At 39.1% G+C, this 20,262-nt stretch overlaps 1 long non-coding RNA gene across 1 annotated transcript; it reads right to left on the reverse strand.

The window, feature by feature from the left end:
• Window positions 1-3,673: 3,673 nt before the first annotated feature.
• LOC139076710 (uncharacterized) lies at window positions 3,674-6,619 on the reverse strand. Its single transcript, XR_011528598.1, has 2 exons — window positions 6,267-6,619; window positions 3,674-4,482 (listed from the first exon to the last, which is right to left on the reverse strand). It is a non-coding gene; the product is annotated as an uncharacterized lncRNA (long non-coding RNA).
• Between the last annotated feature and the right edge of the window lie 13,643 nt (window positions 6,620-20,262).

Below are 20,262 nucleotides of genomic sequence, written 5' to 3' on the forward strand. Positions count from 1 at the left end.
CACAGTAAGATTAGTTAACGTTCATCACCTCACAGTTACAATTTTTTTCCTTGTGATGAGAACTTTTAAGATCTACTGTCTTAGCAACTTTCAAATATACAGCTCAGTGTTTTTACCCATAGTCACCATGCTGTACATTACATCCCCAGAACTTATTTATCTTACAACTGGAAATTTGTCCCGTGTGACCATCTTCACCTTCCACCCCCACCCTGCTCCACCTATGGAAACCACAAATCTGACCTCTCTTTCTATGATTTTGGTTTTTTTAGATTCCACATAAAAGTGAGATCGTACAGTATTTGCCTTTCTCTCTCTTATTTCATTTACCAGACTGCAACAACTTTTGAATCTGAAACATTACATCTGTGGTACCTCTCAGAGAGATCTGATGTAAAAGAGAACACATAGAATGAGATTCGGAGCCCATCAAAAATTACTAACATTTGGACCATCCGTGCAAACGTTGCATTTAAATATGCATTTAAAAGCTCATAGTAAAGGTCTTCCAGACCTGGTTTAAAAAATATTCACCCAACTCTCACATGTGTGAGTGAAAATCACTTCGATTTTGCCTTGAATATTAAATAGCCTCAAATATAAGCAACTCAACCATATGAGAGACGCAGTATGGTCCTGTGGGCTTTGGAGGCAGATAACTGAAGTGGGAATCTACATTCCACCATTTACTAGATGTAACTTAACCTCTTTGAGCCTCAATTTCTTCATCTGTAAAATGGGAATAATAAGTCCTATTTAACAGGATTGTTGCAGCAATTAAAAAATAAAATGAATGTAAGGAATTGAGCACAGTGCCAGCCTTATATCGAGCCATCACAGTGAGAATGGCAGCCCCCAGCAGCAGCGGCATCGTCAGCTCATCATCTCCATCAGCTGCATTACCGGAAACACTCTGTCTTAGCCTATGGCATCAGAGAAAAACAGTCTTGCTTTCTCTAGCTTTTAGCTTTTGGACTCTCCCAAGGCTGAAGATTATATTTGTAATGCTACAATTTTAATAATTTTGTTGCCTTAATAGCTCCTTTGGGGTCCTTTTTTTTTCTCCTACCAACTTGCTCAGATAGAGCTATTCAGCAAATAACACTGAAGAGTAAGTGTTTATTGAGTAGTGTATGAAATGAATGACACTACCTCCAAGGGAAGTTTACTTTCTCCCATTGATTCTAGCATGGATTCTTTCTCGCGAAGGGTGGCGGTGGTGGTTGGTAAGTGGTGTTGATAAACAGGGTGACATGGCAGAGGTGTTTCTGTGGGGTCAGGTACTAGTCCCTCAGCCCCATTCTTTGGGAATTCCTTTTCATTATACTGCAAAGCAGCCAGCTGGAAAAGGAAAATTCAGGTAACTAGTTCTTTTACGGAAAACATCCAGGTTGGCAGGACTTTTTTTGGTGAGTTTCTCCCCTGACCTCCGCAATGGCCTAGCTAGACTAACTCATTGTTTCCAACCAACCAGCTTGACCTGATGCTTCTGTGCAGAGCCCGTTTGTCCCCCAAAGAGCTCCTTTTGTCCCCAAAATACTCGGTGCTGCTTTCGTCCCCAAAGCACTCTGCCAGCTGCTCTGGAAAGAGCAGGTGTGACAACCTCTACCCCTCCGGTCTTCCTTGTTCTAATAGTCCTCTGGCTCCTGAACCCCAATGTGCATCAGGAGTATAGACACGGTGTCGGACAGTAGTATTAAGTAGTTGGATATATGGCAAATGGAAATAGGATTAAAAACAAATCCAGCAAGATCAAGAAGCCTGCCAGAGTGAAAGGTAGTTAGCGGCCAGAAAGACTTATCTTCACAAGGGCATTAGGGCATTACACAAATAACTGGAAATAAGAAGTCTCTTCTTATACACATAGACTTATATGCATCCTTTACACTTCCGGTTATACTTTGAAGGTAAAAATTTTTTTGAGTATTAGGCCTATATTTCCCTTTACTACCAGAGGCACTTCTTCAGATTCTACCAAGAATGCCAGTGCCAAGAGTAATCTTAACCAGGTTCTAAGATCCTGAAAACCTCATTTCACTCTAGCAGTGACATCACCTGAAGCTCAGGTTGCCATGGCAGCACCTATGTTCAGGCCCACGCAGAGGTCAGTCACTGGCACAGTCCTGAGCCGTCTCACCTGGGGATCTGGCTCTACATTTCTCTGAGTTAGCTCAGCCCCAGCATCTCATCCTAAAGGAATATCAGACCCGTATCCATCCATCCATCCATCCATCCATCCATCCATCTCTTCAACAAATATGGTCACACAGACTATCTATTCCAAGAGTAGAAACCCTGTCTGTCTTCTTGACTACTTTATCTCCAAAACTTAGCTCATGCCTGGCATAGGGTAACCACCCAAGGAAGATTTGTTTAATAAACAAATGAACAGTTATCAAATGCCCACTACGTGTTAGAACTGGAGGTATCAATATGACAAAACAGTTCCTGCCTTCTTTGTGTTCATGATTCTTTTTCAGGATGGCTTTGTACCCCATCAAAAAAAATAGATTTCAAGGCTGCTAAGGCTCTTTTTACATTCAATTGACTAGCAGTTTCAATAATTGAGTGTGTAATGCACTAAAACAGTTGCAAAGTTCCCTTCAGAGACAAATGAGGGGAAAAAACCCCAGCTTCACACCAGACAGATTCTCATCATTTCTTCCTAAAGTGCATAGTACCTCTAGTCACTAATGGTTGTGGGAGACTACGGGGACACTAATCTTAATGACTGCACCATTTCCTATAGGTCTTGTTAGTTCCTAAAACCATCTGTAAGAAGTTATTGTATTTGGCTTTCTTAAGCTATATTTTTAAAGCAAGACATTTAATTAGTGCTTGTTAAGATGTTGTGAGTGCTCTGGCCACTTCTCTCACCCCTGCTGTTTCTTCTTGGTCAGCATATTTTCTGCAAGTGTTGTTTCCGGGAAAGGGCATAAGATGCTTCTCTGTTTGGAGAATTGCTCTGTGTATCCACATGAAGCAAGACTCTCACGGAGACTGAGGAGACCGGCAGACTGGCTGCGCAGAAAGGGCCTCCGTGTTCACAGCAGCCAGTTTCAAAAGCCTCCAGTTTGGACATTTTTATTGAGAAAGCTGAGACCTCAAAATAGATTTGCGAAAGGCGACTGCAGGAGCATACACTAGAGCCCTAGAGAAGAATGTCACAAAAGAAAAATGTATTTGAGATATCAAATCTAAATACCCTTGAGAAAACTTCATAAAAAGGAATTTGCTTGAAAGACATAATTTTTAGTTACTCTCAGAGATGCTATGAAAACTGCAAAATAGTTTATGGCACTGAAAACTCCACCAATACATGCTAAAAGAATAAATATGTTGAATATAGTTCTATTATTTTTGAGAATATTTAATACCTAAAGTTAATTAAAAATTTAAATAATTTTACAAAATAAGACAATTTTACTGGGTTTTCGCCAGAATCCTTCATCCATTTTTGGATTAGAATAGCTTGATATTTGTGATAATTTATGAGTCACAAATGCATGTCAAATCTAGTCATACAAAAAAAGTATTTCAAGACAATACCATATGGAATCAGTGAAAATAAAGAAATACATGTATCTAGATAGGTTAAGAAATGTTATATAATGCATATTTAAGGAACAAAAAGTTTCATGCTTGTAATTGCTTAAATGATAATTAAAACAAATTCCCTTTCTCATTGAATTTTAATGTGCACCTTTTAGGTAATCCTTAATTGAGGAAAGTCCAGTAAATGCAATATGTACTTAGACAAATTATTAGATCTCCATGTTCCACATGTAAAGTAATTTCTATTGCAATCCTTTGCCTCCGAATCTAAACATTTAAATATATTAAAGGCCTCAGTGAAGTATTGGCATTTGACACTGGGTGTAAAAACATTCCCTGCTGCGCTCTCAACCGCTAATAAGCGTTTTGTTTGGGAAAAGGGGGCGGGAGGCTGAGAGAGGGAAGAAGGGGGAGAAGGTGGCCAGCTCCTGGCATCTGAAATCTTGATCAGTCACAGCACCTTTCTGCGTCTGCGTCGAGGATTTGTGGTATTCTTGTTTATCCGTGTATCCTTCCCTGGGACTCTCTGTTTGGATGCAGAAGTCTTAAGACCATCTGCAGTCTTGACGGGTATTCTAGCAGCCGGGCCAGACATCTGGCTGTCAGTGATCGTGCACCCCTGCCCCTGCAGTTGTTAGACACTTTTGATTCCCTTTGAACATTCTGCTGTGGTACCCCAGTTTCAGGCCATTGATGTGAGAGACGGAGTCCATTCCTGGCTTTCGTCTAGTTGGAAACAAGATTTATGAAATGGAGAGGGGTATCCATTTTGCTGCAAGGGTGGCTGTTTTCGTCGGCATTGGGTTTAATGACACAGCAGTTTCCTCTGCAGCCTGCGCAGCTCCCTCTTTGAACGCGGAGAGAAATCGTGCATCAGAAAATTATTTTCATGGTGTTGCCATGTTTACTGTTTCCTGTTGTCTTTGCCTGAAAGTGTTTTAACAAAAATTAGGGTTGAGCATAAAAACATTTGAGTCAGGGGATGAAAGGAGTTGTTATTATGTTTCCTTTCCAGGTTAATGTGGTCACCTTTGATTTAAGCACTACAGACTTAGGGCAGGATATGACACCAATTAAAAACATGAAACTTAATTTTTGGACTAAACAATTACATACTCCTTCTTCTGATATCTGGTTGAGGGTTACTGACATGACATTTATTTCTGAACCCAATTCTAAATTTATTGGATTGGCTTTATTTAAGGCACACAGGGCAACTAATATTAGTGCATGTAAAAGCCTAGCAATGTCACTAAAATTGTAAAGTAGCTATTATAAAGAGAACACGTTCTTCCCAGTGACTGCCAGCACAAGGTCAAGAATGCATGCAGACTCACTCCAGGAGCCCCAGACCTACTCATCTTGGTTCGAGGCAGATTTTAATTTAAGATCTACATTTCAAAACAAGTCACTTTTATCTCATAAAGTACAAAGGGGAAAAATTTCACTAATAACCTCCCTAGCCTCACATTTAAATTGCATTTTGCACAAGACCTTTAGTATTTATTGAAAAGCAACTGTAAACAGTAATCACAAAGTAATACATTATAAATCGTTTAAAAATATCAAAAGTAATGTCCTGTATTTGGGTGACAATATGTTTAAATTATGAAACTGAACATTAGGGTTTAATTTTAATGCAAAAAATAATTAAAGTGAAGACATGCAAATATAATGAGCCAGGTCAACCTCTCCATCTTTTCACTTTGACACCTTGCTTAACTCTAGCTAATGATCATATGAAAAAAGTATTAGTGGTTTCAGTTCAGCCCCTGGTGGTCTATGTCACATATTGCATAACCTGCTGGTGGGTCCGCCAGGGCTATTTCTCATGTACAGACAGTAGCTTTTTCTAATTCCGTCTGGGGAGAGGAGGAGGAAGAGGAAGGGTATCCTGTTCTAACCTATTTATTATGCACTTGAAAATAGTGAAAATGTTTATAGAAAGAAGTCAAGTTAAATTTTGTAAGACCTTTTAATGCGTCAGCTGTTCAAATGTGAACCTACAACTCTATACCAAGTGCTTAAGTAAAGCCACTATGTTTAAAAGAAAAAAGTCACTCATGACTTCTACTCCATGTGGAAAATTACCCAACACTGCCGTTTTTCTAACCCCGCAAATTCTCATTTCCCATGTGCAGTTGGTTAGCTTCTCACTGCGTCCCCAAGGAGCCTATGTGAGTCTGAAACACTGCAGAAAAATGAGAATTTCCACACTTAAACAAAGCCGAGGCAGCATTTTTAATGATTAAAAATAAGAGGAGAAGGCGAAGAGGAGGGGACGATGGGTACTTGTTTTATTTTATTTTTGCCTCCTATAAAAAAATGAGGGAGTAAGGTTCCCAGACGAGAGTCGAATGTGGGATTGCTTCTGATTTTTACAGGACATTAAAAAAAAAAAAGAAGAAGAAGAAGAAAAAGAAAAAAATCCCAACTCTCTTAAATGTCCTAACTCTAAGTTTCACGCAGTGAATGCTAAACTGAAAGACGTCATCACGGCCTAATTCACCATACGGCTTTTGTGAGCTGTTAGAAGCAATTTTCAGGATCTGTGCTTTTTATTTAGGTTTGCTTTGCCGTTCAGCTTGAGTGTTCATTTTTGACCAATTCTTTCTACCCTTTGGTTGAATATACACAGCCGATTCTTTCAGCATTTCATACACATACACACACAAACACACAGGTTTTATATATTTAAAGAAAATGCATACCTTTAGCCCTTTGTCACAATATTTTTAAAAGCAGCTCAATATTCGGATCAGAGAGCAGAGTACTTTGAAAGACAACTCTCCTGGGCACAATGTGTTAACTGTTTTCTGTGCCACCATTTTCTTGTGTGCGAGCAGACAGCAAAATGGTGGTCCCCGCATTTTGTTGTATGAGGGCTCCTTGGCTCAGCTTCCGATCGCCGATCACAGAACCACTTTGTTTACCAATAAAAAGGCCAGATTTCTCGGGCCCAGGGACTCATCCAATAAAGCATACACACAAATCCTCCTCCAATTACTGCTTTGCAGATGCGTAAGCAAAACTTTAGATAAATATAATACAAAGAGAGCAAATCCTGGTGAAAATAAAAAATGCAACAGAAATCATATTTCAGTTAAATACGTAACTCCACGGTGTTGGTAAATGCATATGTTATTAATAGAGCTTCCAGTGTCACAGTTAGTAATCTACATTGAGAAAAGATCCAAGACAGAGTCAGCACAGAGAACGTGAATGTTTTACTTGTGAATAAGACGATCTTTCCAGATCAAGGTTGAGTCATTGGCAAGCTAGTTTAGGTGAACTCATTCCACGGTTATTTCCACATGTAAATCAGGGTTCTAATTTTCTATGATCTTACTGCCTTTTGTTCATGAGAAGATCTTTGATTAATTTCTCAAAATAAGAATATTAATATAACTAAACAATGTAAAAATTGAAACTTGCTAATTATGTTCACTTTTCATTAGCTCTTAAACAGAACCAAAGGTAAAATAGATTTTTGACTTACCCCTAACTGGATCTCAAATCAAAGAGAGATGAATTTGACCCAGAGAAGAATTTGACATTGCTCTCTATTACCGATGGCTGAATTATCACTCTCTTTTGTCTGAAGGAAAACATTTTCTTCTCAATGAAGTGTATATTTTTAAGACTGAAGAAAACCGAGGCTCGTAGCATATAGTATTTTTTTTCCTTTTGACTGCAGTTGCCAAACATTTGTGATTATAAAAACGATAGTGCTACATAAAATAGACCTGCAGCCACACTGTTTATGGCACACACACCAGTATTATTTTCTGCTGTTTGGTGTGCAGAAGTTGTAAATAGGAAAATGTGTAAGCTATTAAATCTAGCAGCAATAGGACTCTTAAAGCGAGGTTTATTATACCAATGCCTGAAAAAGCTTTACTTTTTTTATCTGTGGGTGTTAAATTTTCGTGTTCGCAACAGTATTTTAGTTCTGGAGCTATTTATCTGGTAGCATCTTCGAGAGAAAGGAAATGGACAGATGTCCATAAACAAAGGGCTCCACCTGGTGGTAAAGCGGAGGTAGGAAATGTTGATAAGAACTAATACGGCAAAGGGAAACAGATGGAAGGGCAGCATTTACTCTACCGGTGTGTGTTTCTTGTAATGAATATATTTGAAGGAAAGAGAATGACACAATTCCCCAAATTTGGATTTCAATACTTACATAGCTTTACAGGCAGCATTATTTGATTATTTCTTTCAAATTCAATCATCCCAATCCTTTTACAAATTATTTTATTCCGAATCCATCCATCAGATCAGACATTAACGTGTGACCCTGACAGATATTAAGCACAATAGAAGGCAAACTATCCACAGCATCTGGTCATCTTACTTTTCGGTAGAATACCGTCTAGTAGACAAATTTAAACAAAGAAAGCATTTGCTCCAACACAAGGGTTTTCTTTGGACGGCTTTGTGGCTCACCTAATTAGGAAGGACTGGAAAGCATGTGGTGCAGAACTCAATCCAGAGAGGGAAGAAATAGTTTCAAGTCCATGACTAAGAAACAGAAAATTCCTCATTTTCAAATGGCATTTGCGGCTGAAATGTTGAAGAATTTGAATCTAACTATTGTGACGACTCCACCTTTTCAAACTCTAAAATTAGACCAGGAATTACATATATCAAATGCTATGCAAAATGTGAAATAGGCATGCCGTTTATGGCTCTCTACGTAAGGTGGAAATTAAATCTTCAGCCTCCAATAAAATTGTATTTCTGCAATAAAACTGCTGCACCTTGACTCTAGACTACATTGAATCCCAAATTAAACACTCCATTTACTGTACTGTAGCAAGCAAAGGGGTTTGCTACACTGAAACAATATTACGGATAAAAAAGGTATTACATTTTGCTTTGCCGTCTATGTAGAGTCCACCAAAACAGGCTCATTCCCCACCCCTTCTTTCATAGAACACAACATATTTTGATGAGGGAAAATTTTAAGGTTTGTCTTTCACTGTTAAAATTTCTATTTCTTCTTTAACTAGATAAATCCGCATAGGTGGCTAGGTTTTAAAAAGTCCATCAAGTAGGATATTTACTGCAAAATGTCCTACTGCATTTCATGGCTAACTCAGTCTATAAGCAGAAACAGCTGGTGTGCTAAAGGCTCCGTACGTTTCTTTATGCGTTATATATAACGTAGCTGCTTTTCCCTATAACGTCGTACTTGCACAGTTCACTCCACAGCCACGTCTGCAGCGCGCGCATCCTGCTACATAATGCATGAAGGTTTTAAACTTCGGATCTGTTAATACATGCTAAGTATTTATCTCACCCTGTGTTGATTTACAAGAATTAGACTGGATATTATTTTAAGCAGTCTAATATTGTAGGTCGATATTTTTTTCCCATCACGCCTTGCCCCAGCCAACACAGACTTCTGGCATTTGTGAAGAGGCTCTATTAGAAATTAAAACCTACAGAGGGTGAAGAATAGGGAACGATGAATACTAATATTGCTGCGTCTTACCAACTAAAGTGCAGGCGAGCAAGACAGGGAGCAGCGCCTGGCCGTCGCAGCCGTCCTGCAGCGGCCCCGCGGAGCCACCCCCTAGTGGACCGAAGGGGAAATTTCCTCTGCGGGCGGCCTCCCGCCGCTCTCCATTTAATAAATATGCGCCCCTCCCCCTCTCTCGGGAGATGGTGGATATTATTAACCTTCAAGCACGATACAGCGAGATGAATGTTAATCGTGAAGGGATTTCTAATCAAGTTTAATGGTGTAGGACATAGAGAAGTTGTGTTAGCAGTTCCAGTCCTGGTAAAAATGCTAATTGTTATGTTTCCTATGATAGGTGAGGATAATATGAAAACGGCCACAGGTCGGGTGTTGCCATTTGGAAGTCGTTGCCTGTAATTTTGAGGCAAGTCTGGGGGAAAGGGATAGAGTCCTTGGTATGAATGGTTTATGAAGAGGCTAATTTCTTCGGCGACGTTGGAGATTTGAGGCTCGCTGTCTACTCAGTTCAAGAGAAGGGAATTCTCTGCTGTGGGGAGATCGCTTAGTATCAGAAGCAGTAGGTAGAGTTTTGGACCTGCAAACAATCCATGTCTATGGTAAAGGATGCAGAAGTTATAGTGCTGTGTACTCATCTTCGGAGCGCTTTCTATCTCTTACGGTTCCCTCTATTGTTCATTGCCGTTTTTGCCAACATGTAGAGGTAATTTTTTCTAAAGCAGATACACATAGTAAGAGCACTTAGGAGTCCTAGATGAGAACCGAGACAGTCCCCATATTTGTCTTCCTCAGCTTCCCTCTCACTGACTCATGAGTCGTTACCTCTGCTCTCCTGTAAGGACACCCTACTGTCCCCAACTTCAGTGTTCCCACACTTGCGAAGCTGGCATCTCATGTACCTCTGCTGTCTGCTCTGGTCCCTGGCTGTTTGAGCTGGGGTTCTTGCAGGGCATGTCTGCAGAGGGAGAGGAAGCAGAGGGCATTGGACGTTATATGAACAATGTCTTCAGTGTATACTTTCACTTGAACTTGATTACCCCAAATTCTACGACTGGAGCCTAAACTGCTATAGTACTGTCATGATGTCACCTACCAATGAATGAACTGAAAAGCATTTTGCTGCAGTGCAGTTTACCAGTTGAAGATTTTCTATATTTTCCTGGTTTACGTATTTAGTCTAACTTTAGGAAGTTTCTAAGTGATAAATACAGACGATCAAAAGATAATCCATGCAGGATATACACCTATGTGGATATGGACCATTTTAACTATTATCCCAGCCTCTATTTGTGGCTTTTGTCATTTTTTTTTAACAGATTCCTTAAAAAAAATAATTCAATGTAAAGGAGAGAAAATTGATTCCTGGGTGGGGGCCAGCCCAGTGGCATAGTGGTTAAGTTCCCACGATCCTCTTTCGGAGGCCCAGGGTTCACGGGTTTAGATCCCAGGCACAGGTGGTGTCCCACATTCAAAGTAGAAGATTGGCACAGATGTTAGCTCAGGGACAATCTTCCTCAAGGAAAAAGAGGAAGGTTGGCAACAGATGTTAGTTCAGGGCCAGACTTCCTCAACAAAAACAGAAGAAAATGATTCCTGGGTGTTAACATGAGATGTGAAATCAGTGACCAACATTATATTCCCATCAATAATGATAATTACACTAATTAGTCCAGGCATTCCACCTGTGCAAAACCCTTATCCCTATTTTACAGATGAAGTAACTGAGACACCAAAGGTTAATTACTTGCCCAAAGCCATGTAGCAACTTCGTCAGTACCAGGATTTAAATCTCCCACTCTTGCTTGCTTGTCAATTGAACAATTATGCTTCTCTTCAAAGAAGGAAAATTTGTTGCTTGTATCATAGGAGATTGGTGTTGATGAACAATGGAACAAAGAAGTCACACATTATTTGTTTTAAAATTGTAGAGTCTTTCTTGTATTCGTAGTCTTTTACTATGTTTCCCAGGTTGAGATTACTTTAGTGTCATAAAGCCACATATAGACTTTTAGGAAAATCAGCAGTCCTGCAAATGAGGAGATGGTAATTAGATAGGACAGACCCCAACATAGCCTTCATTTGAAGATAGAGTAAATTCAGTGAGATACCCAATTCTTTTCATTTTCTTTTCCAGAAAAATGTGTTTTTTCCCTTCCCAAATGTTTCAGTGAACATTGCAGCTGTGCAGCGAGAGGCGGTTTTGCATGCATATGTTCCGAGAACAATGTGGAGTATCTGTCCCTCGGGATAAAAAAAAACCCAGCAACAACAAACTTCAAAACAGATGGCTCTGAAACAGTCTGATAAGAATGTAAACAGGAAAATATCTTTGTTGACTTATTTCTTAGTAATCAGTAATAATTAGTTATTGTCTCGAGATGAATTACAGTTTTGATTTTGCAAGCGTGGCCACGAACAGCTTCTGAAAAGTGAAACTAAATTTCTGACGTTGGTGAGGAATTAGTGACTCCTGCTGAGCCTCCCTCACTAGCATTCTCCTTGATTGATATCAAAGAATGAAAACTTTAGAGAGGACAATTCTGCAGCCTTCGTTGTTTCTTTTGTCATCATGTGATTTAGAGATATTAAACCCCTCTGGTCAATCCATGAATGGGTTCACTTGAAAAATAGCTTAAAATTTCTCTACAACATAGAGAACTAAAGCTCTCTTTCCTTCCTTTCTCCCCTTCCTCCCTTCTTCTCTTCTTCCCTCCCTTCTTCTCTCCCTCCCTCCCTTCCTTCCTTTTCTTTTCTTTTTGGTCTTACTATTTTAGATGAAGATAAAATCTTCTCCCTTTAGCGCTTGAACTGGTGTTTCTATGAACTCATTATATTTCTTTGTCAAAGATTTTCTTTCTTGTTGGTTATTTAGATTCAATAAACATTTAATGAGTGCATCCTATTTGCCAAGCCCTGTGCTAGGCACTGGGAATACGGAGATGAGTCAGACATACTTTCTTCTTTTATAGGACTCATCCTGGAGAGGCAGGTACATAGCTAACTCTCACTCATTTTGTTAAGAAATGGGCAAAGTGGCATAGAGAGGAGCTAAGGAGAAGTATTGATTCTTTGGGAGGACAGAGAGCTTTCCAGAGGAGTTACAAGATCAAGTCTTAAATACTGCTGTATCGAATCCTGGCTGCAGCGATCCATGGGCTGTGACCTCCCAAATGAATAATGGAAATTCAAATTACCGACCAGTTCTTTGGATCAGGTAATTGTACACCATTAGCTGTTTGGGCAACGTATTGACAAGATCATGGGATCCTGCCGCATTCCAGAAGTTTCGAGAGGTGCTCTTCTTTTAAAATACAACACTCGTAATAGAAAACTTAGGTAGTATTCCTTCATGATAATATGCCATTGTATAGAATAATCCCTTCTTCAATATGTAACTCAGCCATCTGAAAATATTTGTTATTAAAATAAACTAATACAGATAGTCTGGACAATATATCCCAGAAACCCTTGATATTTCTCCCCCCCCAACAATATTCAACAAATATTTAGTAAGTGCTTGTATGTGCCATATACTGTGCTAGGCGTGTGGATTAAGAGAACAAATAATATATGTAACATCTTCTTGTGGGACATAAAATCTGAAGGGGAAAGACAATATCAAAGAGGTAACTACCCAAATTAGTTATTAATTAAAGTGTGACAAGTGCTACTGTATGTGATAAATGCCATTGCTTTGTCTACTCTGCTTCTGTTCTTTCTTGTTCTGGTGACAGTAACTCGATCTTATTTTTGAGAACTACTCTTCACCATCCCATGCAACTTTGATGGGACTGCCAGTCAAGGTGCGTCGTCCCTAGCTTTTGATCCAAGGAAGGCCAATCAGGTGTTCTTTTCCGAAAGAGCAGGCTAGCTCTATGGTTTCATCATCTAAATATCCGGAAAGTTTGTAGTTGACTCATCCCCAGCTTTTCTTTTGATTTTAGAGCTACCCTGTATCTTTCCAACAAATTTTTACGTTAATCAGTTTCACCTGCTTGCAAGCAGTTATAGTATTTATAGAACTGCCTAAAATGCCAGGATTCAAATAAGAAGTAAACTAGGTTGTGACATGATTTTGAGGGTTTGGCGGAGTTTAAGAACAGAAGCCATTTGACTGTGAGGCTTGGAACGCTCTGTTTTGAATAGCATGAGTTTGGTGACGTAGGATTAATTCCCTTTTTGTGTGTGTCTGCAGTAAATAACATTTCTACAATAATAACATCAGAAGTCATAATAATATATATGAAACAGAATGTAAATATTGTAAACTTTGACTGTCTAGAAGCTATACCCCGACAGAAGTGCCGAGATGGAGTGATGCATTAATTTCCTTGTCTTAGAGTGCTAAAGTCAATAAATATTTTCCAAATCTGCTAGATCCTGAAATGAAGGGATAATTTAAAGGTATACAGCTATCCAACTGAAGAACTAAAAAATTTTGAATTAACCTAAATTGGGGAGAAGATGGAGAGAGAAGGAAGGCACATAAATGAGTGAAATTTTTCATTTTTCATGACTGCCTAAAGCTGAAAAACCGAGAGAGAGATGTAGACATATTATTTATTTAGAGTTAAAGTAAAAACCACTGGAAGAACTAAAATCTAAATTTATTAACAATGACTTCCTTTGGGGAGGATTTGGTGGTGGGAGAAGGGGTTAGATAGTATGATTTGACATGAACTTGGCCAGAGAAGATCTGGCATTCCAGAAACACACGAGTCATTAACCTAGTGATGGCATTAAGAAAGCAACATTATCCTGGGCTGTGTTGAGATAAATATTATTTGCAGCTAGGAAATAATCCTTGGGTCAATTCATCGTAGGTAAGGCTCTTACTTGAATATTACACTTTGGCTCTGAAACTCGCAGCATATGTATGAAAACTGCATAGAATTCATACACAGAAAGGGGAAAATGATGACCGAAATTGGAGACTATATATACAAGGAAAGGAGATTGGTTATTTATCCTGGAGAAGAGAAGGCTGAAGGGAGACAAAATTAACAACCTCTGGGCAGTGAGGTGGAACAGTGGAGAACGCCAGCCACCCGCCTGCATCTCACTGGACGGAGGAGAAGAAAGCGAGTCTCACTAGACGGCATCAGGAGAGAGTCTGTTTTTAGACACAGGAAGACTTTATGATCCCGAAGTATGACTGAACTGGGGAACGGGTTGTCCCAAGAACGTTTGGAGTAATTCAGAAATAAGATAGAACTTTTCAAAATAAGGATTTGTACCAGACTGTAGGTCCCTTTGACGATGTAGCAAGCACATTTTACAGTTTGATGTCTGTGAATTTACATATGGAGAAAGATGAATGATCAAGTAGTCTAGATAGTCCTACCTTGGCTGTGATTCCCAGGTAGTATCTTAGTAGGAAAAAAAAAAATCAATATTCACAATTTTTTTCTCTGAAGCACTATGCTAACTACTGGTTCCTTTAAAATATATACGCGCACACGGACATATTACTTTATATATCATATTTTAAAAGAAATTAATATATGAGGAGCAGTAGTTATCAAATTCATACTTTGCAATATTATTAAAATATTTATGGTTTATTTTCCTAACAATAAATATTTTTAATGCTGAGAAACTTTGAAAACACGGAAAGTACAAAAAATCCTTTTTTTAAAAAAAAAGTGAGCAAGCAAACAAAACACATAAACAAATTCGGGCCTGCCGCGTCCTGGCTGCTGCCTGGGCAGTCCGGCTGGATTTCCCTCCGGCTGGAATCTGCCACTCTAGACTCGTCCTTTCAAGGAGGGAGGAGAGCATGGTCAGCTGCATCTGCGTCTTTCCTCCTCATGCCATTGGGTCTCCCTTGGCGTTCTCTGATGCTTCTGTATTGAAACAAGGAGTAGAAATGCCATAATGGAGGATCAATTTACCTGGCACCTAAATCAAGGTTACTCCTTTTTGAAAGCTGGTTGTATAATCTGTGTCTAGGTAGCTGTGACCCTGGCAAGACACTAAAATTAACATCTGAGTGTTGGTTCAGGCATTCTTCAATTTTGGATTTGGGTCTGAAGAGGAGCCCTGTCTACCTGGAGCTCACTCATGCTTGAGATTTGCTGTAGAGGGGCAGGAAGCAGGGGGTGAAGAGAATGACTCTTGGCTTTTTAACCAATAGTGGCTGCCACAATAGGGTTCCAGAGCGAAAAGAAGTTTGAAGGGTGCAGGCCATGCTGGTCGCAGATGATGGGGACATGTCCTTATTGGCTTGATCTTTCTATTCATGCATTGCCTTTGAGTTAGGTACTTGATGTCATTTCAGGGCAGTCCTCGCCCTGCTCATCACCTCTCTGCAATCTTCTTGAACTCCTGAGTCAGAGAGACACTCTAGTTTCTTCTGGTTTCCCCTGGAAAAAAGACACTCCTCTCTCTATACCCTCTCCTATCATTAAAATGGCTACATGGAATATGCAGGAGTTGGGGTCCACTTTTGTTCAGCTGCTGCTCCAATGTGCTTAAATATTTTCATTTTAAACTTTTTTTCTTTTTAAAATCTTTTCTTTTCTTCTTCTGCCCACTTAAGTCTGTGCTGCTTGCAGTGTTTGGACCCGTATCTGTCCTGAGCGCACACATGGAAATCAGATGGTCACTCTCTGGCCCTTCATAGAACGCAAGGAACTTCAGAGCTGGAAGGAAGTGTTAAGGAGTTTTTAAGCTTTTAATCTGCAGATGAAAAATCAAGACCTAGAGAGACTAAATATCTTTCCCAAGACCACACAGCTGCTTAAAATCCAGATCTAAGACTAGAACCCCGGTCATTTATTTCTTGGGATTTTGCTGGTTCCTCTGGAAAGGACAGTCAGAGAAGACAATAGTGCTCTATGTTCTCATCAGCCCTCCCACGTCTGTCCTGCTCTGAAGCTGTTAGGGACACGGAAGCCTTCTCTGGTGAGCCATTGGTCCGTAAAAGTTGACAGTTTAGTATTTAAGAAAAGTCACTATTTTTAGATCTTCTCTGTACCTTAGTATGGTCATTTTCCTGAATAGCTCCATAGAGTTAATAATTATTAAGTAACCGAAGGTTTATATAAGAAGACAAAAGATTACTTTTTAAAAAAATGATACCAATTAATTCTTTCTTTCTCATTTTAGTCTCTAAAAATCTCGGAGAGCTGATGATTCTTGCCCCTTCAGTTGTCAGTTTCCTTATCTGTAAAATAGAGCAATGTGACATGGTCTCTAAGATCTTTTCAGAACATGGAAAACTTGGAGCTCTGGATTTGGGATTTCTGAAGAGTTAAGATTTGGGCACTTTACCTTCGTTTTGAATACTTCATAACGAAGCCTTTCTACAATGCATTTTCCCTCATCTGCCATCATCAACAGTGTAGACAGAGCACTTTGAACCTCTCCTTGGCGAGCCAGGATCAAGTGTGTGAGACGATCCATGCAGCTGAGTCATTTACCAACAGCAGTGTCCTCAGGGCCTAAAACAACCTTCAGGCCACTGAAACTTTCAGTTCTTTTGTCACAAATGATATAATTTCTGAAAAAGCAGAAAAACAAAAGAAAGAGAAATGAAGAAGGCTCAAAAGCCACTAATAAATGGAGAAATTGGCCAATGGCAGACAGAAAGTGCCTTTTTACAACCAAAATGTCTTCATTATTTTTTCTATCTCTGCCATCAACTCTCAGCTCCTGAGCAACTTCCTGACAGGCGGTCTTGGTCTAACATTTGACTTGGTTAACTACAAGGAACGCAAAGGAGCAGACACGTGAGGCTTTTGGGATGGGGATGATCAAGAGAACTGGGGGCGGCTACCAGGGTTAAGAAGAAGCATCTAAAGGTGAACAGCTTCTTGTCCATCTATATTGTCATCCTGGGTTTTTGACGGCTTGGTTCCTTCATGTAGAATTGTGTACATGCTACAATTAGTAGGACTTTTAAGTTCGTAAATATCCTTTAACACAAATAGTAGATTCTAATCTCTTTCACTGTGGGAGCTTCATGACCTTCCTCCACCATTCCTGGTGTCAGTTTTGTGAGGAAATAACTTTAATATGTTTAGCTGGGGGGTGGGACGAGGGGGAAGGGAGGTGGACACTGAGGACCAAGAAAGCAAAAGATTACCCTGTAGTCATGTCGAAAATCTGCCCATGACACAGCCCACCCCTTCATTCCAGTTATTGTCACATTTGATGTCAGCTGCAGTTATAGAAGCTTGAAAATATTAGAAATATTCTTTCTCTTAAGATTAGATAGATAACAGGGATATATATATATATATATATATATATATATATATATATACACACACAAAAGTAAAAAAATGTAAATATATATTATATAATAATATAAATATATATATATAAATACATATATATATACACACACACACAAAGGTAAAAGTAGAGATGTAGATTTGAGAAGCCCAGAGAAGAACTACTTATTTTATACAATAAAAATGGTGGGGGAGGGGTAAAGTGGGGAGAAGAGCACCCCTGGAAAATGGAGAAATATTTTGGAAGAGTTTTAGAGGAGGAAGAGAGGATTTGGAGAAACTGTCCTAGGTTGTGAGACTTTGAGGCAGAAAACAAGGGAGAGGAGTTGGGGGGAATCTGGTTGTGTGCTATTCCATGAGCTTCCTCTTCACCATTCCCCACAAATGAGGATTGATAGTTACATGAGGTTTCCTCATTTTTGGAGTCAGAAATTAGAGACCCTCACTATGAGGAAGTTAACCCTAAGTTGAGCAGCTTTTATTTAAGCTGCAGATATCTTCATTAACAAGAACATAAAGGCACCCCACTGATGACTTCTGAAACCCAAGTTGGACACACCCCTCCTCACTCCACCCTACCTGCCTCATTGCAATCATCACTTGTGGTCTAGTTTACTTAACAGTTGTAAAATCAGTAAAATTGGTGCTGAATGCTAAGGCTCATCCAAAAAAAAAAAAAAAAAAGCCTATATAGAAAAGCAAGAGTGTTCTAGCTAGCTGTCTAATTTAGGAAAATCATTTACCTCTCTGGGTCTTGTTTTCTGTGGCTATAAAAGAAGGAGCTTGAAATTTCTATGATTCTAAGCAGCTTGGCATTAATCTTAGTGACTACCACACCTACAGCACAAATGCATTTTTGGAATAATAGTGGGTTTGTCCAAAATTGTTTGAATGAGGAATTGATAGACAGGACAACCTCTGCTTGTTGATCCACAAATGGTGTGTTGACCTTTCTCAGTTCTGGGCGCCTGATTAGTGGATCAGAGACCAAGCTTGCCATCCTGGCTTTGCCGTGGAATCGATCCCACTCTGGGGCACAGTCTAGAGTCTACCATGGAAATGGTAAGGGAGTAGGGCCACATGTTTTGCCAAAGGGAACCCAAAATAGTTTCATGCTTCCCTCACTGGGAAGGTGGAAAATTCCATTCCCATGAGCAAGATCCATGGCTCAGGATGCACTTTGTGTGTTAAATGTAAGATTTCCAGTTAATCCTCCTTTGACTCAGGGTTCATTCAGGAGCCCCTTCCTTAGGATTTGGCTGGCCGGTTACATCTATCTACCTGGAAAGAATAAGCTGGAGGATTTTGGTTCCTGCGACAGTTATAGTTCATTGCAAATAGCTTAAAAAGAAGAACAGATAATATTAATGTAGAGAGGGAATTTAAAGGCGTAGGACATACTGCAGAAATAGTGGAGGGCGGAGGAGGGGCAGAGAGTTGGGTCAAAAGGGCATCATTCTGCGGCCCTTAGAGACATTTTGTAGAACATGGGAATACAGGTTGCAGGTTACCAATAATGACTGTGCTGGTCGCACGTCAACACACATTTGATGCTAATGTGGGTAGTGGATTTGCTTTATAGTGAAGGTGGCATTTTGCAATTCATCTCTAATTAAGAATGTGAGTCATTTATTAAAAACTGATTTGCCTTGTGAATAGAATTTACTACAAATAAATAAATAGCATAGTGGTCACAAAATAAATGAGTAAGGATCAATTTAAAAATTGAGCTAGCATGAAATTGCTGAAAAGAGACGAGTATTATAAAGTCTCTTCTATGTGGAAGTACTTCTGCATTTCTAGATTCATAGACTTCCATATGCTTCTAGTTGGACTGATACTAATGACAAAAAAAACCTTGAACATTTCAAAAGTTGAGCAGTTTTACAAAGACCTCTCTCAAGAGATGAAGTATTACTAGTTAACAAGGGGATGTACACTTCTTACATGTCATTTGAAATGTGTTACCACAACTATTAAATAAGGATCTAGATATATATCTGTCTCTTAAACCTCAAACTAAAAATCTGCAAGAAGCATAAACAGAAATGACTGCAATCAAAAAAGAGCCGCTTAGTAGTCTAAGAAGAATATAATTAAAGAAGCCCATTTTAGGCATCTATGCAATTATTTTAAGATATGTTTAGAATTTGCATTTAGTAGCAGGATTGGGCTATTAACCAGATAACTTATCACCCTTAGTAATCATATTAACAGAAATAAAATGTCCAGAAACTTTAGGAAGTTGATTAGTATTCTACATTTTATACTAATTATGGAGGCACATTATAGATTATGAATACACAAGATAAAAATCCCAGGTTACTGAGTGCAGAAAAATAAACTTTCACATATTTTGACAAGCATTGCCTGGTCTGAACTATTTATAATACTTTAGAGTGTACTAGCACTTTTTTTTGTAATATAAAAAGTAATAGAATCTTAGTAATATGAGGTCCCACTAGAGATATTTGCTATTAAATTGTTGCTGAGTGCGCTGAGGTTTGGGGTAGAATTATCGAGTTTGCAGATTAGCAAAGCAGGTTCTGGCAATGTTTTAAAATTGAGTCAGTGATGCTTTAAAATGGGGCATATTTTAAGGTTTCACAATAAGAATTTAAAAATAGATGAAAAGATGGGTTTGGTACCCTCAAGCCGTGTATGTTAATTAGCGTTTTTATGTAAACTAATTTTGTGGTGGTCTCCAGGTTTAAGCATATACAAGCAGGGGTGAGAGCGAGGCAAAGTTCACGAAAGACTAATTGAAAATGAGGTGTCACATTAATTTTAAATAAGTATTTTCCCATTTAATTTCTACTTTCTTTTTATTTTTGTAAACCTTTCCCTCTTCAAACAGTAGCAGAATTGCAAACACAGGATGGCCCAGTTTTGTGAAATGAGCCTTTCGCCTCTGTTTCTAATTCTCAACTTGATGTACTTTAAATTCCACCGGAATGTTGCCAGTGGGAGTCCTCTTCT

Source organism: Equus przewalskii, chromosome 17 (assembly GCF_037783145.1).
Source record: "Equus przewalskii isolate Varuska chromosome 17, EquPr2, whole genome shotgun sequence".
Classification (NCBI taxonomy): domain Eukaryota; kingdom Metazoa; phylum Chordata; class Mammalia; order Perissodactyla; family Equidae; genus Equus; species Equus przewalskii.